Source organism: Schistocerca cancellata, chromosome 12 (genome assembly GCF_023864275.1).
Source record: "Schistocerca cancellata isolate TAMUIC-IGC-003103 chromosome 12, iqSchCanc2.1, whole genome shotgun sequence".
In the NCBI taxonomy this organism is placed as follows: Eukaryota; Metazoa; Arthropoda; class Insecta; order Orthoptera; family Acrididae; genus Schistocerca; species Schistocerca cancellata.
This window is the reverse complement of record NC_064637.1, coordinates 126709808-126730608: the sequence shown is the minus strand read 5'-3', so window position 1 is coordinate 126730608 and position 20801 is coordinate 126709808.

Below are 20801 nucleotides of genomic sequence, written 5' to 3'. Positions count from 1 at the left end.
AGTAACAAATGCTGTATGTACGCCCCAACAAATATACAACGTTGAATCAGGGTCTTCATAAACAACAGTACTACACAACACATCAGACTACAACCACTATAATGGCGTCCAGTCGAAGGTTCAAATTATCCCGCGACCGCAGCGCCATCAGTGAGTCTAGTTATTTTTTACAAGGTCTTTGCCTGTGTCAGACACTCGGGGACGGCCCGGCGATTTGCCTTTACACAAACAATGTGTTTCTCGGAGTTGTTCATGCCATCGTCTGATGCTCTGTGCTGTAGGAGAGTCCACGAAAGTCGCGCTTAACAGTTATTACTCACCGCAGTGAGCGAAACGTAGAACACAAAACGCTTCTGTTGTCCCGAAGCTATTTTGATTAGAACTAAAGTGGCCGCACGCTGCTGCTGCCTAGCGGGAACCGTGTAAGACTCGAGAGTTTGTTCTTTCCAACAGTACGTTGTTCGTGCATATTTCTCAAGTAACATAATAGTTATGATTTTTTAAAAATCGGATGGTTCTTTTTGATACACCCTGTACTTCTTGTTTAGGCTGTGTTCATCTGTAGAGGTAGACAGGATCTACAAAACAACAAATAAGACGCTGCTGTGTTCTATTATACTGGGCTATTGAAAAAGAAAGAACAGATTTCGAACACTTATTGCTTTCAAACTACAAAACATGGGAACACAATTCCAACAATTCTGGAAAGAGAAAAGTTCGAATTTTTATCCGTGCAGTGTGAGCACCATGAGTTACACGACAAATATCAAAACTGTGGCTAATGTCCTGCCTCACACGAAGCAGCTGGTCTCTCGTTATCGAACTCACAGCTTTAACAACGCGATGTCGCAGACTTTCAAGAGTGTCAGGCATAGGCGGGATAAGAAATGCGGTCCTTTACTTAGTCTCACAGATAAAAGTCACAAGGTATGAGGTCTGGAGACCTGGGAGGCCACCGATGGTAAAGTTCATATTCTGCTCTTCCAATCCAACGTCTCAGCCACGGTATTGACATTTGTCGTGTAACGCGTGGTGCTCACACCGAATGCATAAGAATTTGAACTTTTCTCTTTCCACAAACGTTGGAATTGTGTTTCTATCTTTTGTAGTTGGGAAGCAATACATGTTTAAAATCTGTTCCTTCTCTCTGAATAGCCCTGCATAAGGAGAAAGCTTAAAACTTAATAATTCATATTTAATGCACAGTAAAAATTGAAAGTAGTAGATGTGCTGCCTGTGTGTACATAATATGCCTTTATCTACTCGTAGCCCCTGAAAACGTATAGATTAACATGAAAAACAGAGTTCTTCGATCTCAGTTTTCATCACTTAGCACTGACTATTTGCAACATCCAAAATAGTGATATAGTCCTCGATTGCAGCACGATTCTTGAGCAGACTCTTAAAAAATTAGAATCAGTAGAAGAATACTGGAGATTTTTTGTGGTATTCAATCACTTACCACTTTTCGAGAAAAGTATCGAAGGTGGATAGATTAAGTTTTCTTTTACTTGCCTATTTAATTTAATATTTTGATTTTATCTATCTTGAAATTTGGGCACTCAAAAATTTTTCTGTTTTTTATTTATTTATTTTTTTATTTTGACGTTTATTACTGGAAATAACATGGAACACGTTATTTTGAGCGGTTTTAACACTCAGGTTGAAAGATCGATGTAACCGATAAACGGTTGTTTCAGCGACAACCGCCATCCATAAACAATCCTACGAATTGCGTGATGATTTCAGCAAACCGTTTTGGATTTAATTTTCAAACATCTCCACAGCAACACGTCAAGCGAAGAGGAATGAACCGAAAATTGATCCATGCAGAACTGTGCATACTTCTGGTTTCCTCCAAATCAATAACATTTTGTTCTCTACAAGAATTATTCAGCACCCCTTTTAGAGATTCATTCATAGATTTATATTGCAAATTGCCGCCCTTTGTCTAGTGGAATAAACAGGGATGTACCGATAACTGATCCCTGCGTATTGTACACATTTCTGATTGCATCTGAATCACTAAATTTGTCTCCCATACCAGAATTATTCAGCATCTCTATTTTGTGTCCTGTGCCTTGAATTTCAAATCTCTCAACACTATTTGCGGTAAGTCGCTAGAATGTTTTTCTTTCCAGAATTATTCTGCACCACTCTTTTACGTCCTATAGACTTATATTTCAGACTCTTCCAAAGTGCCTCATGGAGTGAATGAGAATAGACAAAAAAGTGATGCTTGTGGAACAGTTCATTCTACTCATTTCTTCCAACTAAATAAAATTTGCTTACGTTCCACAAACACTCAGTCTCCCTATTGTGTCTAACAATTTGAGTTTGAAAGCTCTCCATAGTCGTACGTGGAGTGAACAGCAGAGAACCAAATATTGATCCCTATGGAATTGTGCAAATTTACGATTTCGTTGCACTCACTAAAATTTTGAACTGTGCACTTTTATGATTTCTTTGCACTCACTCAAACTTGCTTCCCCTACAGAATTATTATGAACCTCTCTAGTGTGTAACACAAATCATAATTTCATATCCCTCCATGCTGTCTTGCAAAGTGATCTGAAATGGACCCAGAATTGATGACTGTGTAGCTACTCATATTCCTGATTTCCCATAGACCACTATTTTTTTCCTTCCAGAATTATTCACTACCACTCTTCTGTATCGTAACTGTAGACTGAAATTTCAACCTCTTCACAGCATCTCGCTGAGTGAATATGAGTGGACCAAAAATTGATCTTCCTGGGACTGTACATTTTTTCCTGATTTCTGCAAACTCAATAAAATTTGCTTTCCTTTGAGAAATATTCAACCCAACTTTTTTCGTTCAACAAGTTAAATTTCAGACTTGTCCATAGTGGTTTGTGGAGTGAATAGCAGTGAACCAAAAATTGATCTACATTTACATCTACATCTGCATTTATACTCCGCAAGCCACCCAACGGTGTGTGGCGGAGGGCACTTTACGTGCCACTGTCATTACCTCCCTTTCCTGTTCCAGTCGCGTATAGTTCGCGGGAAGAACGACTGTCTGAAAGCCTCCGTGAGCACTCGAATCTCTCTAATTTTACATTCGTGATCTCCTCGGGAGATATAAGTAGGGGGAAGCAATATATTCGATACCTCATTCAGAAACGCACCCTCTCGAAACCTGGCGAGCAAGCTACACCGCGATGCAGAGCGCCTCTCTTGCAGAGTCTGCCACTTGAGTTTGCTAAACATCTCCGTAACGCTATCACGCTTACCAAATAACCCTGTGACGAAACGCGCCGCTCTTCTTTGGATCTTCTCTATCTCCTCCGTCAACCCTTTTGGTACGGATCCCACACTGATGAGCAATACTCAAGTATAGGTCGAACGAGTGTTTTGTAAGCCACCTCCTTTGTTGATGGACTACATTTTCTAAGGACTCTCCCAATGAATCTCAACCTGGTACCCGCCTTAAAAACAATTAATTTTATGTGATCATTCCACTTCAAATCGTTCCGCACCCATACTCCCATCCGCTATCATATAATCATACAATAAAGGATCCTTCTTTCTATGTATTCGCAATACATTACATTTATCTATGTTAAGGGTCAGTTGCCACTCCATGGACCAAGTGCCTATCCGCTGCAGATCTTCCTGCATTTCGCTACAATTTTCTAATGCTGCAACTTCTCTGTATACTACACCATCATCCTCGAAAAGTCGCATGGAACTTCCTACACTATCTACTAGGTCATTTATATATATTGTGAAAAGCAATGGTCCCATAATACTCCCCTGTGGCACGCCAGAGGTTACCTTGACGTCTGTAGACGTCTCTCCATTGATAACAACATGCTGTGTTCTGTTTGCTAAAAACTCTTCAATCCAGCCACACAGCTGGTCTGATATTCCGTAGGCCCTTACTTTGTTTATCAGGCGACAGTGCGGAACTGTATCGAATGCCTTCCGGAAGTCAAATCCTTGTGGAACTGTCACATGTATGATTTCTTCCCACTCAGTAACATTTTCTCCCCTTCCAGAATTATTCTGAACCTGTTTTGTGTGTAATGTCAGTCGTAATTTCAAAGCTTTCCACACCGCCTTGTGGAGTAGTTCGGACTGGACCCAGAACTGAACCTTGTGGGACGCAGTCTCCGAGTTCTGCCGCACAGTCGCAGGCAGGGAGATCGTGAGGCTGGCTGGTCGCTACTCTTCAATCCAGCCACACAGCTGGTCTGATATTCCGTAGGCTCTGACTTTGTTTATCAGGCGACAGTGCGGAACTGTATCGAACGCCTTCCGGAAGTCAAATCCTTGCGGAACTGTCACATGTATGATTTCTTCCCACTCAGTAACATTTTCTCCCCTTTCAGAATTATTCTGAACCTATTTTGTGTGTAATGTCAGTCGTAATTTCAAAGCTTTCCACACCGCCTTGTGGAGTAGTTCGGACTGGACCCAGAACTGAACCTTGTTGGAGACAGTCTCCGAGTTCTGCCACACAGTCGCAGGCAGGGAGATCGTGAGGCTGGCTGGTCGCAGAGTGAAATGAGGGCACGGGATCGGCTCGCCTTGCGGCGCCCTCAGATTAGCTACACGCTACAAAAAGGCGAGAAGTGAGCGAGGTGCAGCGGCGGCGGCGGTGCTCCAGCGCGGAGCGCCGTGGCCTCAGATGTGGAGCGGCCTCAGGAGCCGAGCTGCGAGCTGCAGCCGTGTGTCGGTCGCCTTGGCGGCGTTCACTCGGTTAAGGCCGCTGAATATCTCAGCCCATTGTCTGCCGGGCGGAAGCCGGCGCAGTGCGTGGGCCGGCCGCGCCGACCACAGCTCATTAGCTCCGGCCCTACCCTACCGTACTCGCTCACCTTGAGCCAGCCACTGCACCGGCGGTCCATCTGGACGTAACGTACAGCGCAGCCAAGTAGGATCACGTTTCCTGTTCGCGTCACTGTAAATAAAACATGTCAATCCAAGTACATTAACAATGGCACTACACAGAAATTTACACAAAAAAAACTAGTGACTGTCACACCGTTTTTACAAAGCTGTGGAGCTATCCTTGTATTCATGGATGGAACGTAAGTCTTGCTCAGTAACTCTGTAAGGGAACCAACTTTTACTAGCTTGGAAGAAATCATGAAATACAGGGTTATTACAAATGATTGAAGCGATTTCACAGCTCTACAATAACTTTATTATTTGAGATATTTTCACAATGCTTTGTACACACATACAAAAACTCAAAAAGTTTTTTTAGGCATTCACAAATGTTCGATATGTGCCCCTTTAGTGATTCGGCAGACATCAAGCCGATAATCAAGTTCCTCCCACACTCGGCGCAGCATGTCCCCATCAATGAGTTGGAAAGCATCGTTGATGCGAGCTCGCAGTTCTGGCACGTTTCTTGGTAGAGGAGGTTTAAACACTGAATCTTTCACATAACCCCACAGAAAGAAATCGCGTGGGGTTAAGTCGGAAGAGCGTGGAGGCCATGACACGAATTGCTGATCATGATCTCCACCACGACCGATCCATCGGTTTTCCAATCTCCTGTTTAAGAAATGCCGAACATCATGATGGAAGTGCGGTGGAGCACCATCCTGTTGAAAGATGAAGTCGGCGCTGTCGGTCTCCAGTTGTGGCATGAGCCAATTTTCCAGCATGTCCAGATACACGTGTCCTGTAACGTTTTTTTTTCGCAGAAGAAAAAGGGGCTGTAAACTTTAAACCGTGAGATTGCACAAAACACGTTAACTTTTGGTGAATTGCGAATTTGCTGCACGAATGCGTGAGGATTCTCTACCGCCCAGATTCGCACATTGTGTCTGTTCACTTCACCATTAAGAAAAAATGTTGCTTCATCACTGAAAACAAGTTTCGCACTGAACGCATCCTGTTCCATGAGCTGTTGCAACCGCGCCGAAAATTCAAAGCGTTTGACTTTGTCATCGGGTGTCAGGTGTTGTACCAATTGTAAACCGTAAGGCTTCTGCTTTAGCCTTTTCCGTAAGATTTTCCAAACCGTCGGCTGTGGTACGTTTAGCTCCCTGCTTACTTCATTCGTCGACTTCCGCGGGCTACGCGTGAAACTTGCCCGCACGCGTTCAACCGTTTCTTCGCTCACTGCAGGCCGACCCGTTGATTTCCCCTTACAGAGGCACCCAGAAGCTTTAAACTGCGCATACCATCGCCGAATGGAGTTAGCAGTTGGTGGATCTTTGTTGAACTTCGTCCTGAAGTGTCGTTGCACTGTTGTGACTGACTGATGTGAGTGCATTTCAAGCACGACATACGCTTTCTCGGCTCCTGTCGCCATTTTGTCTCACTGCGCTCTCGAGCGCTCTGGCGGCAGAAATATGAAGTGCGGCTTCATCCGAGCAAAACTTTATGAGTCTTTCTACGTATCTGTAGTGTTTCGTGACCATATGTCAATGAATGGAGCTACAGTGAATTTATGAAATCGCTTCAATCATTTGTAATAGCCCTGTATATGAAGTTCCACAAGGATGAGTTTTGGGTCCACTCCAAATAGCTCCACGAGGGACAGTGGATAAGTTAGAAATTTAACTCATCACATGGGACATGAAAGGGAAAGACAAGAAAATATAGCGGCTTGGGAGAAATCAGTAATGTGTGCACTAGCACAGTTTCCCAGGGATCACTTTTTCTGTCCAGTCCAGGTCACTCCATGGGACCATACGACACTGTTGGGAGGTGTGGGACACATAAGTGGTGCTAAATACTTCTTGAGAGAAATAAAATTTTAGTTACTTACATATATGATGATGATGATGATCAAGTCCCATACTCCGTGACGGAGCGTAGGGGAACGATGCGGGAGACCCGCACTGCACGAGCAGCGGATATATATTGTTGTGATCTTCACTCCTGAGACTGGTTTGATGCAGCTCTCCATGGTACGCTATCCTGTGCAAGCTTCTTCATCTCCCAGTACCTACTGCCGGGTGGTCCATAGTTAGTGACCGGGCCAAATAATTCACGAAATAAGCGTCAAACGAAAAAACTACAAAGAACGAAACTCGTCTAACATGAAGGGGGAAACCAGATGGCGCTATGGTTGGCCAGGTAGATGGCACTGCCATACATCATACGGGTAACAACTGTGTTTTTTAAATAAGAACCCCCTTTTCTTATTACATATTCGTGTAGTACGTAAAGAAATATGAATGCTTTAGTTGGACCACTTTTTTCGCTTTGTGATAGATGCCGCTGTAATAGTCACAAACATACGGCTCACAATTTTAGACGAACACTTGGTAACAGGTAGATTTTTTAAATTAAAATACAGAACGTAGGTACGTTTGAACATTTTATTTCGGTTGTTTCAATATGATAAATCTACCTTCGTGAACTTATCATTTCTGAGGGCGCATGCTGTTACAGTTTGATTACTTGTGAATACCACATTAATGCAATAAATGCTCAAAACGATGTCCGTCAACCTCAATGCATTTGGCAATACGTGTAACGACATTCCTCTCAACAGCGAGTAGTTCGCCTTCCGTAATGTTCGCTCATGCATTCACAATGCGCTGACGCACGTTGTCAGCCGCTGTCAGTGGATCACGATAGCAAATATCCTTCAACTTTCCCCACAGAAAGAAATCCGGGGCACGTCAGATCCGGTGAACGTGCGGGCTTCCACGACCAATCCACCTGTCGTGAAACACGTAATTCAATAACGCTTCAACCGCACACGAGCTATGTGCCGGACATCCATCATGTTGGAAGTACATCGCCATTCTGTCATGCAGTGAAACATCTTGTAGTAACATCGGTAGAACATTACGTAGGAAATCAGCATACATTGCACCATTTAGATTGCCATCGATAACATGGGGGCCAATTAACCTTCCTCCCATAATGCCGCACCATACATTAACCCGCCAAGGTCGTTGATGTTCTATTTGTCGCAACCATCGTGGATTTTCCGTTACGTTACCGCTGTTGGTGAATGGCGCTTCGTCGCTAAACAGAACGCTTTCAAAAAATCTGTCATCGTCCCGTAATTTCTCTTGTGCCCAGTGGCAGAACTGTGCACGACGTTCAAAGTCGTCGCCATGCAATTCCTGGTGCATAGAAATATGGTACGGGTGCAATCGATGTTGATGTAGCATTCTCAACACCGACGTTTTTGAGATTCCCGATTCTCGCGCAATTTGTCTGCTACTGAAGTGCGAATTAGCCGCGACAGCAGCCAATACACCTACTTGGGCATCGTCATTTGTCGCAGGTCGTGGTTGACGTTTCACATGTGGCTGAACACTTCCTGTTTCCTTAAATAACGTAACTATACGACGAACGGTCCGGCCTCTTGGATGATGTCGACCAGGATACCGAGCAGCATACATAGCACACGCCTGTTGGACATTTTGATCACAATAGCCATACATCAACACAATGTCGACCTTTTCCGCAATTGGTAAACGGTCCATTTTAACACGGGTAATGTATCACGAAGCAAATACCGTCCGCACTGGCGGAACGTTACGTGATACCACGTACTTATACGTTTGTGACTATTACAGCGCCATCTGTCACAAAGCGAAAAAAGTGGTCCAACTAAAACATTCATATTTCTTTACGTACTACACGAATATGCAACAAAAAATGGGGGTTCCTATTTTAAAAAACGCAGTTGATATCCGTTTGACCTATGGCAGCGCAATCTGGCGGGCCAACCATAGCGCCATCTGGTTTCCGCCTTCAAGATAGACAAGTTTCGTTCTTTGTAGTTTTTTCGTTATGAAACGTCACAGTTGAAAGGCTACATGATTGTATTTCATTGATTACAAACCTGAGTCAAATTTACAAAGAACTAGGAAGTGTGAAGTGATTTACACTCCTGGAAATGGAAAAAAGAACACATTGACACCGCTGTGTCAGACCCACCATACTTGCTCCGGACACTGCGAGAGGGCTGTACAAGCAATGATCACACGCACGGCACAGCGGACACACCAGGAACCGCGGTGTTGGCCGTCGAATGGCGCTAGCTGCGCAGCATTTGTGCACCGCCGCCGTCAGTGTCAGCCAGTTTGCCGTGGCATACGGAGCTCCATCGCAGTCTTTAACACTGGTAGCATGCCGCGACAGCGTGGACGTGAACCGTATGTGCAGTTGACGGACTTTGAGCGAGGGCGTATAGTGGGCATGCGGGAGGCCGGGTGGACGTACCGCCGAATTGCTCAACACGTGGGGCGTGAGGTCTCCACAGTACATCGATGTTGTCGCCAGTGGTCGGCGGAAGGTGCACGTGCCCGTCGACCTGGGACCGGACCGCAGCGACGCACGGATGCACGCCAAGACCGTAGGATCCTACGCAGTGCCGTAGGGGACCGCACCGCCACTTCCCAGCAAATTAGGGGCACTGTTGCTCCTGGGGTATCGGCGAGGACCATTCGCAACCGTCTCCATGAAGCTGGGCTACGGTCCCGCACACCGTTAGGCCGTCTTCCGCTCACGCCCCAACATCGTGCAGCCCGCCTCCAGTGGTGTCGCGACAGGCGTGAATGGAGGGACGAATGGAGACGTGTCGTCTTCAGCGATGAGAGTCGCTTCTGCCTTGGTGCCAATGATGGTCGTATGCGTGTTTGGCGCCGTGCAGGTGAGCGCCACAATCAGGACTGCATACGACCGAGGCACACAGGGCCAACACCCGGCGTCATGGTGTGGGGAGCGATCTCCTACACTGGCCGTACACCACTGGTGATCGTCGAGGGGATACTGAATAGTGCACGGTACATCCAAACCGTCATCGAACCCATCGTTCTACCATTCCTAGACCGGCAAGGGAACTTGCTTTTCCAACGGGACCATGCACGTCCGCATGTATCCCGTGCCACCCAACGTGCTCTACAAGGTGTAAGTCAACTACCCTGGCCAGCAAGATCTCCGGATCTGTCCCCCATTGAGCATGTTTGGGACTGGATGAAGCGTCGTCTCACGCGGTCTGCACGTCCAGCACGAACGCTGGTCCAACTGAGGCGCCAGGTGGAAATGGCATGGCAAGCCGTTCCACAGGACTACATCCAGCATCTCTACGATCGTCTCCATGGGAGAATAGCAGCCTGCATTGCTGCGAAAGGATGATATACACTGTACTAGTGCCGACATTGTGCATGCTCTGTTGCCTGTGTCTATGTGCCTGTGGTTCTGTCAGTGTGATCATGTGATGTATCTGACCCCAGGAATGTGTCAATAAAGTTTCCCCTTCCTGGGACAATGAATTCAGGGTGTTCTTATTTCAATTTCCAGGAGTGTATTAATATGACGTTGCACCCTTTCCGACCCAGCCACCCAGTCTGGTTGTAACTTGTGACATAAATCCGTTGTATCCTCTTCAGAGGCCAACTGGCCTATAGGAGTAACCCAACATCATGCGGGCAGATCATAGAGACATGTAGCATGTGTGAATCGGCATGGTCCTATTGAAAAATGACACCTTGACACTATCACACGAGAAATGGGAGATGAGGACGCAGTATGCCTGTGAAGTAGAGTAGTGCCATCACTGTTCCCTGAATCACTACCAGCCATGACGTCATAATAGGCTGACTGAAAACTCTCTGCACCATGACACCAGGAGTAGCCGTCGCAGTGGCCGAGTGGTTCTAGGCGCTACAGTCTGCAACCACGCGACCGCTACGGTGGCTGGTTCGAATCCTGCCTCGGGCATGGATGTGTGTGGTGTCCTTAGGTCAGTTAGGTTTAAGTAGTTCTAGGGCACTGATGACCTCAGAAGTTAAGTCCCATAGTGCTCAGAGCCATTTGAACCATTTTGAACACCAGGAGTAAGATCACTTGCGATTTTCAAAAATTTGGAGAATGGTATCTCGCCCTATATTGGCACCATACTAGGAGACGATAGTCATCCAGAAGCTGAAGCACAATTGACACTATTCATCAGCAGTCCACAATTCCCCGGCCACAGCATTACTTTTTGTTATAGTGTTATGGTGTTAATGGCAGCCTATGCATGGGTAAGTAATCCCTCAGCCCAGGTGCTGCTAATCATGGTACAGGCTACCAGAATATTGCATGGAGTCCATTACTTGCTTTTGGACAGCAGGTACCTGTGTGAAGACATTCGATGTGCTTGGTGCACAATATGGGGATTATTCCTTTTGTGGCCTGACGTGGTCGACAAGAACGTAGATGAGGAGTACCCATGCCCTCACATTGACATGGAGTCCAACGTCAGGTCACTGTCACGTCAGAATTCCCCACAAATCTGGATGTTGCACAGTTCAACCAGGTGCCCAAATGGAGACCTACAATGAGACCCCTTTCACACTCTGTCAACCGCTGATAGCCCTGTGTCACGTGAGTACAGACCTATCTGTGTCCTTCGCAGTGGTCACTTGACATCTGGCGCTGTTCAAGCCTCCTTTTGTACTCTATCAGGCATGGTTACAACACTAAAAAATAATGCGAAGTGTGTGAAAAGAGTAGTGAGACTGATTTTTTTATCTACCAAACTTTTTACTCTTTCTAATAATAGTATTGTACCCTTCAAAGTAGTTTCCTTCGGCAGCTATACACCGGTGGAGTCGCTGTTCTCAGTGTTGACAGCAGTGCTGAAAAGCGTCTGGTACGCTATTTAATATGTCCGTCACATTCTTCTGAATATTCTCCCAAAAAGTCACAAGGACTCAGATCAGGTGAGTAGGCTGTGGAATAACAGGAGTGCCTTTTAAGGTAAAACATTTCGTGATGGAAGTGGCTGTGTGACATGGTGTGTTGTCATGATGTGACATCCTCTTATCTATAATGTCCGGTCTAGTCGGTTCACCCTTCTCCTGAGCCATTCAAGGAAGTCATAGGTAACAGGTCACCCATCATCTTATTGTTAAACGTCGATCTAATTTCACAAGATCACGTATATGTTCGACGTTTCCGTCGGTTTTTGAAGTTGAAGATCTCCCTGAGGAGGTTCATACTCATAGTGTTCTTGGCCTTCCAAAACTAATCTGTGCCAGCGAAAAACTTGTGCTCTTTATAAGGAATATTACCCATAGGCCTGCAGTAACTTTTCAAAGGTCACACTCACAGATCCTCTAAGCTAAACACAAAACTTGATTACACAACGTGGCTAGAAATTCCGCTGTTCCGTTTTTGTAACACACAACAAAGACACGGCTTTACTGACAGCGCTCCCAAAAATCTCGTGATGGCTGTACGGAGTTGAAACTCAGACTGAGCATGTAGGAAGGGATGAACACACTGGTCTACACAAGCAGAACAACACAGCGTTCCCAGGTTGCTCGCAGCATTGTGAATCTTACTACTTTTCTTGCGCACCTCATAACTCTACTGCAGTCTTCAGGTGGCCGTCCTACATATGGCTGGGAACTGTAGCTCTAATCATTATGTACCTACCGATAGCGTGTATGTGCCTTAAAAATAAAGTGACACTGTCATCCAACCACATCTTTTACACTACTGGCCATTAAAATTGCTACACCAAGAAGAAATGCAGATGATAAACGGGTATTCATTGGACAAATGTATTATACTAGAACTGACATGTGATTACATTTTCACGCAATTAGGGTGCAAAGATCCAGAGAAATCAGTACCTGGAACAACCACCTCTGGCCGTAATAACGGCCTTGATACGCCTAGGCATTGAGTCAAACAGAGCTTGGATGGCGTGAACAGGTACAGCTGCCCATGCAGCTTCAACACGATACCACAGTACATCAAGAGTAGTGACTGGCGTATTGTGACGAGCCAGTTGCTCGGCCACCATTGACCAGACGTTTTCAGTTGGTGAGAGAACTGGAGAAGAACATTTTCTGATCCAGAAAGACCCGTGCAGGACCTGCAATATGCGGTCGTGCATTATCCTGCTCAAATGTAGGGTTTCGCAGGATCGAATGAAGGGTAGAGCCACGGGTCGTAACACATCTGAAATGTAACATCCACTGTTCAAAGTGCCGTCAATGCGAACAGGAGGTGACCGAGACGTGTAACCAATGGCACCCCATACCATCACGCCGGGTGATACGCCAATATGGCGATGACGAATACACGCTTCCAATGTGCGTTCACCGCGATGTCGACAAACACGGATGCGACCATCATGATTCTGTAAACAGAACCTGGATTCATCCGAAAAAATGACGTTTTGCCATTCGTGCACCTAGGTTCGTCGAGTACACCATCGCAGGCGCTCTTGTCTGTGATGCAGAGTCAAGGGTAACCGCAGCCTCGGTCTCCGAGTTGATAGTCCATGCTGCTGCAAACGTCGTCGAACTGTTGGTGCAGATGGTTGTTGTCTTGCAAACGTCCCCATCCGTTGACTCAGGGATCGGGACGCGGCTGTACGATCCGTTACAGCCATGCGGATAAGATGCCTGTCATCTCGACTGCTAGTGATACGAGGCCGTTGGGATCCATCACGGCGTTCCGTATTACCCTCCTGAACCCACCGATTCCATATTCTGCTAACAGTCATTGGATCCCGACTAACGCGAGCCGCAATGTCGCGATACGATAAACCGCAATCGCGATAGGCTACAATCCGACCTTTATCAAAGTCCGAAACGTGATGGTACGCATTTGTCCTCCTTACACCTGGCATCACAACAACGTTTCACCAGGCAACGCCGATCAACTGCTGTTTGTGTATGAGAAATCGCTTGGAAACTTTCCTCATGTCAGCACGTTGTAGGTGTCGCCACCGGCGCCAATCTTGCGTGAATGCTCTGAAAAGCTAATCATTTGCATATCACAGCTTCTTCTTCCTGACGGTTAAATTTCGCGTCTGTAGCACGTCATCTTCGCGGTGTAGCAATTTTAATGACCAGTAGTGTATTAATAGTTAGCTTATAATCAGTGTGTACAAATTCATCGTGTGGTGTTTCTTAACTAAACGCACCATAATGACATCCCGTGTAAAAGTTATTTGCATAAACATCTTCCTCCCACTTCATTACGTAAGACATAGACACCTAAGTTAACCAAACTTAATAACTACTGCGCTTTCAGAATCCGACGGCGCTGCTACTGCTCTGTCACGGGTCGTAACAGTGCGAGAGCATCTCCATTTGACGGGTAGGAAGAAATGAAATGATCATGTGGCATTGTTGGCCGGGAGTCCCTTGCCCAGTGAAGTTCAGCCGCCAGGTTCCAAGTCTAATTTCAGGCAACGCCGCACTGGGTGACTTATTCGTCGGTGATGACGATGAGAAAAAAACACAGCAGCCAGTACACCGGCAGAGCAAATTTCCCACACGGTCGGAAATCGAATCCGGGCCCGGTGCATGGTAGACGAGTACATTACTACTCAGCTGAGCAGGCGGAAGAATTCCTACGTGGCGGCGCACGAAGTCAGTTTGTAACACCATAGCTCTAATGCTGTACTGATTTATTTTGCTTTTGTTTTATTTAATGTTACACTGCTGTGCTTCTGTAAATGTGTGTGATTGAATCGATAACACAGAATTGTATACTCCTTTCTTTGTACAAACTTTGATGTCATGGTTTGGTTCTATGCAATGTAGTATATCTGTCGTTTAAATGCTTTGTCCCATTTGGAGGGAACAAAACTTACTGTATATGATTGTAATTTTGTGTGAATAATTTTTGGTAGAAATGTCAATATGTGCAAATGTTCTGTTTTATTTAATGTATTTGTTTACTGTTATGTAAACTGCTGACCTTCACTTAGGGTTCTTAGTTAATTTGTATGTAAAAGGTGTAGTGGTTCCCCTCGGGAACGGAACTGTGTAGCGCGCGCAAATTGTGGTTGGCCTAGGTAGAAAAGGTGGAACTGATAGTCAGTCGGGACAAGCTACGAGTCGGGGACGAGCTACGAGTCTGTGCACTGCCATGTAAAAGATGCATATTGTGCTGGTTCCGAAAGAAGCTTTTCCTGCCGCTTTCCAATGCCTCGGAAGAATGGATAAATAGCTGGAAATATTCTGGGATTGGTATCAATCATCGCCACCATGAAATGACAGGGTCCAGCAATTCTACCTGCAATTCCACCTAACAACATGCAGTTGCCACCACATTGCGCAATCATTGCATCGGAATACTACAATGATGTACAGTGAAGGATCAGCTTAATGGATGTGTTAGTGTGCTCAAATATAAGGTAATTTATATCTGAATTTATGTACCTACCCTGATTTTTCTCCTCATCGTAACACCTCTCAGGTTCCTCTCCATTTCAGCTAAAATGATATCCGAGTGTCCTTACTAAAAGAACATTAAAGCCCAATATTTTGCTCATTAATGCCTCTTCAACATAGTAAAAAGAAAGTTAAAGTTAAGGTGACAAGAGAGTGAGTTAAAGTACATGTTGTTTGCTGAAAATATTCCTATTAAAACTGCTTATTAAAGTGCTGTTGCTAACTTCAAAATTAAAAGTTCTTAAGACTGAGGCTTATAAAGTTTTGCTTAGTAAATGATCACATTACTGCCTGTTGTAAATCGCAGAAGGTGAGTCAGTATCTTACATATATGTTAATTTTGTGTCTCACTGTAGTAAAAGTAGAAAGCTGCAGTTGTGAAACGTTATATACTCATGTTTGCTAAGTGTTTGTCTCTCTTGTGTATTAGAAGTGCATATTAATAGTAATGTTATAAAGAACATTCACTTTGTGTAAGCCCTGAAAGTAATAGTGTTTTTCGGTATCTTTTATAATTTTGCAAATAGTTTGTGCTGCTCCAGTTGTTAGTTTTAATCTTACCGTAAACATATGTATGTGTCAGAGTTCACTGCACTCGCGTGTGACAAAGTATAGGTTGTGTTTATCCGTTATAGTTACTTATACCAACTTTCTTAAACGAGAATGTTAATCATTCTCTTGCCTAGTTAGGCTGGCGACCGTTTTCTTTATCAGTTAAACAGTGCAAATAGGCAAAATTTTGTTTGTTACTGTTCAAATATTTACGTAATTCTGACTTTCTTTTCCGATAAGCCACCTCTGTTAGGTACAACACGGTCAACATAACAAAATTCCTCTCAGGGGGTAACACTACTCTGTTGCTTTATACCATTATTACTCCAACAAAATAATTCTGTTTTGCAAATTGCCTCCAGTTTTGAGGTTATGGTACAGCAGTAGCAGTTAGGAGTGTTATAAGTTCCAGGATGGATCGGCTTAATTAATGCAAATATCGGTTGGGAAAGCGTGGCCAGTTACAATATACGCCCCATATATCACCATCTTCGGGCTCGCCGTATAAATTGAGACTTTCCTGAAGGTTTAGTTCGAATGGGCGGTTCTTGTTGGATGTAATAGTGTTTTGTTCCTATCGGGATGCTTGATATCGGTGAGTGACATTGTCTCTCACCGTTGGGGTGCTGGATTGCAGTGAGTATCTGCGGGAAAGATACGCCTGTCACTATCACTTAATGGACATTTTGCCGCACTACAGTGGATGTGGCGGCGGTTGTGTGGAAACATTCATCGAAATCAGTCACTTTGATGGCAGGGTCCGAAGGCGGAGACCGAAATCAAGCAATGCAGAGGGTAGGGGACTCACCAAAATCAACCTCGCAGGGAACAGGAAACTACATTACCATACAAATAGCTTATCTGTCAGAAACATTATTTGTATTGTACAATCACACTGGCGACACTCAAGTAATATGTGAACATCAATATCAACCGTCTTAAAATCAAATGCGTCGGTTCTTAATTGCAAAAACAGGCATACTACAGTGGCCGACTACAGAGGTGTGTACCAAGAATGTGAAACAATGGTTTGAGTAAACAGTACGTATTTATTTCTCTTAGAATCCGAATATAAAGTACTAATGATTCCCCATTTGAAAATATGAAATTGACTCCGACCAAGCAGGAGAGATGGTTAGGAGGTGGCCATTCCTAGCCCGGACACATGTCCGTTTCACTAATATTAACTTTTCACCTAGAACATTATTTTTGTAAGATGCGTCGTTTTCGAGGTGTCTGGTTGTGTCGCTTACCTAGACCACATTAACTAATGTTATATCTCAAGAAACAACATGTGAAACGCATCGAGCAAATGTTGTTTAGCTTCCAGCAGGCATTCACCAGCGTAACTGCTATTCTTGTAACTTGTAAGTAGGCTGTTTAGGTTCTTATATTGGTAACGCCGCCGCCACGTAGCGCTCTCTGTATGAAAATCACTGGCTGTGCTGTGTGCCGTCTGTGGCTAGTTTGCATTGTTGTCTGCCATTGTAGTGTTGGGCAGCTGGACGTGAACAGCGCGTAGCGTTGCGCAGTTGGAGGTGAGCTGCCAGCAGTGGTGAATGTGAGGAGAGAGATGGCGGAGTTTTGAAATTTGTGATACTGGATATCATGAACTACAATATACATTATGACTTTTGAACACTATTGAGGTAAATACATTGTTTGTTCTCTATTAAAATCTTTCATTTGCTAACTATGCCTATCAGTAGTTAGTGCCTTCCGTAGTTTGAATCTTTTATTTAGCTGGCAGTAGTGGCGCTCGCTTTATTGCAGTAGTTCAAGTAACCAAGATTTTTGTGAGGTAAGCGATTTGTGAAACGCATAGGTTAATGTTAGTCAGGGCCATTCTTTTGTAGGGATTTCTGAAAGTCAGATTGCGTTGCGATAAAAGTATTGTGCGTCAGTTTAAACACAGTCATGTATAAATTTTTCAAAGGGGACGTTTCAAACTAACTGCTTGGCCGCGCGGGGTTAGCCGAGCGGTCTGAGGCGCTGCAGTCATGGACTTTGCGGCTGTTCCCGGCGGAGGTTCGAGTACTCCCTCGGGCATGGGTGTACGTGTTTGTCCTTAGAATAATTTATGTTAAGTAGTGTGTAAGCTTACGGGCTGATGGCCTTAGCGGTTAAGTCCCATAAGATTTCACACACTTTTGAACATTTTTTTAACTTTGCTTGGAACAGAGTTACGAAGACCAGTACGCGTATTTTTAAATAGCACAACAAATATTGGTAATCCACTTCCCGTCCTCAATACTTGTTCGAGAACGTGTCACAGTGTACAATTCGCGTAAACATGATGTTATTAAAAACGCAACACAAAACTGCTGTAGGTAATTTCATGGGCATCTCTCTAGTATCTGGATGTCATGAACGCGTAAGCGGTTTTGTAATGTTGGAAATTATACTGAAGAGACAGAGAAACTGGTACGTCTGCGTAGTATCGTGTAGGGCTCCGACGAGCACGAGGAAGTGCTGCAACAGAACGTGGCATGGACTCGACTAACGCCTGAAGTAGTGCCGGAGAGAATTGACGCCAATTCGGTTAGTAAGAGTTCCCAAACAACAGTGGAATTTCTATGGATGACAATGCGCCCTGTCATCGGACCACAATTGTTCACGATTGCTTAGAAGAACGTTCTGGAGAATTGGAGCGAATGATTTGGCCACCCAGGTCGCCCGACATGAATCCCATCGAGAGGTCAGTTCGTGCAAAAAATCCTGGACCGGCAACACTTCCGCAATTATGGACGGCTATAATGGCAGCACGGTTCAGTATTCCTGCACGGGATCTCCAAAGACTGAGGTCGCCGATGTTCCACTTGTCGCAGCCATCGTGGATTTTCCGTTGCCCAATAGTGCATATTATGCCGGTTTACGTTACCGCTGTTGGTGAATGACGCTCCGCCGCTAAATAGAACGCGTGCAAAAAATCTGTCATTGTCCCGTAATTTCTCTTGTGGCCAGTGGCAGAACTGTACACGACGTTCAAAGTCGTCGCCATGCAATTCCTGGTGCATAGAAATATGGTACGGGTGCAATCGATGTTGATGTAGCATTCTCAACACCTACGTTTTTGAGATTCCCGATTATCGCACTATTTGTCTGCTACTGATGTGCGGGTTAGCCGCAACAGCAGCTAAAACACCTACTTGGGCATCATTGCAGGTCGTGGCTGACGTTACATATGTGGCTGAGCACTTCCTGTTTCCTTAAATGACGTAACTATCCGGCGAATGGTCCGGACCCTTGGATGATGTCGTCCAGGATACCGAGCAGCATACATAGCACACGCCCATTGGGCATTTTGATCACAATAGCCATATATCAGCACGATATCGACATTTTCCGCAATTGGTAAACGGTCCATTTTAATACGGGTGATGTATCACGAAGCAAATACCGTCCGCACTGGCGGAATGTTACGTGATACCACGTACTTATACGTTTATGGCTATTATCGCGCCATCTATCACAAAGCGAAAAAAAGTGGTCCAACTAAAACATTCATATTTCTTTACGCACTACACGAATATGTAATAAAAATGAGGGTTCCTATTAAAAAAAAAAAACGCAGTTGATATCCGTTTGACCTATGGCAGCGCCATCTAGCGGGCCAATAATAGCGCCATCTGGTTTCCCCCTTCAAGCCAGACGAGTTTCGTTCTTTGTAGTTTTTTCGTTTGATGCTTATTTTGTCAGATATTTCGCCCGGTCACTATCAATGGACCACCCTGTATAATAAATAAGACTCGTATAATATATTCCTCTACTCCTCAATCTTTACAGCTGATAACACAGGAGGCTGTCTGAGGAGTGTAGCTGGCTGGAGCCGCGCTGCTGGAGTCGTGTGGCAGATGTTCCAGCACGTCACTTCCAGGGCGGCGCCCCGCCGTCTCGCGTTCCCACAGCGGAGAGCCGGCCTTCTCCAGCCTCCGGCCTCCAGCCTCCAGCACTTCCAGTCTCCTTTCTCCAGGCCTGGTTTCTCCGACGCTCCGCTTTCGCCGCCCTTGGGCCGCGCGGACTGAATCTCGCTGCGCTGATGACACGACAGCTGCAAGTCTCTCTCTCCCTCCCTCCCTCTCTCTCTTTCTCTCCCTGTCCCTCTCTCCCTCCCCCTCATGACTCACGCGCCCCAGCGTTTCCTCAACCTGGCTGCAAGGACGAGGTTGTTCTGCAGTGTGCCGGCAAACGCCACACTGATCTAACGCTTCTGCTGCACGGTGGAGCTTTCCACACGGTTCCGTTCTCAGCCCACAGCTTCTCAGCGCAAGACAACCTGACCTCACACATACTTTCCCTGTAATCAACTTTCTAATGAAACCTTTTCGCTGGACGTAATTTTACTATCATCCGTCTCCAATTAAACTCAATAAACTTGCGCAGCAACCCCAGGTCGTGTGCTGCTTTACCATTATTTTTACATGTTTCAGTCGACTAACGTGAGCGTCTTCAGAACTTTGGAAATACAATGTAGTACACCACCATACAATGAAATACATTCACAGCTTCAACTTACAGCACGGTTACCTACATTACTTAGCCGAGGGCTACACGTTACAAATATCGGGCTGTGTATAGGGTCGCCATCATACACTCCTGGAAATTGAAATAAGAACACCGTGAATTCATTGTCCCAGGAAGGGGAAACTTTATTGACACATTCCTGGGGTCAGATACATCACATGATCACACTGACAGAACCACAGGCACATAGACACAGGCAACAGAGCATGCACAATGTCGGCACTAGTACAGTGTATATCCACATTTCGCAGCAATGCAGGCTGCTATTCTCCCATGGAGACGATCGTAGAGATGCTGGATGTAGTCCTGTGGAACGGCTTGCCATGCCATTTCCACCTGGCGCCTCAGTTGGACCAGCGTTCGTGCTGGACGTGCAGACCGCGTGAGACGACGCTTCATCCAGTCCCAAACATGCTCAATGGGGGACAGATCCGGAGATCTTGCTGGCCAGGGTAGTTGACTTACACCTTCTAGAGCACGTTGGGTGGCACGGGATACATGCGGACGTGCATTGTCCTGTTGAACAGCAAGTTCCCTTGCCGGTCTAGGAATGGTAGAAAGATGGGTTCGATGACGGTT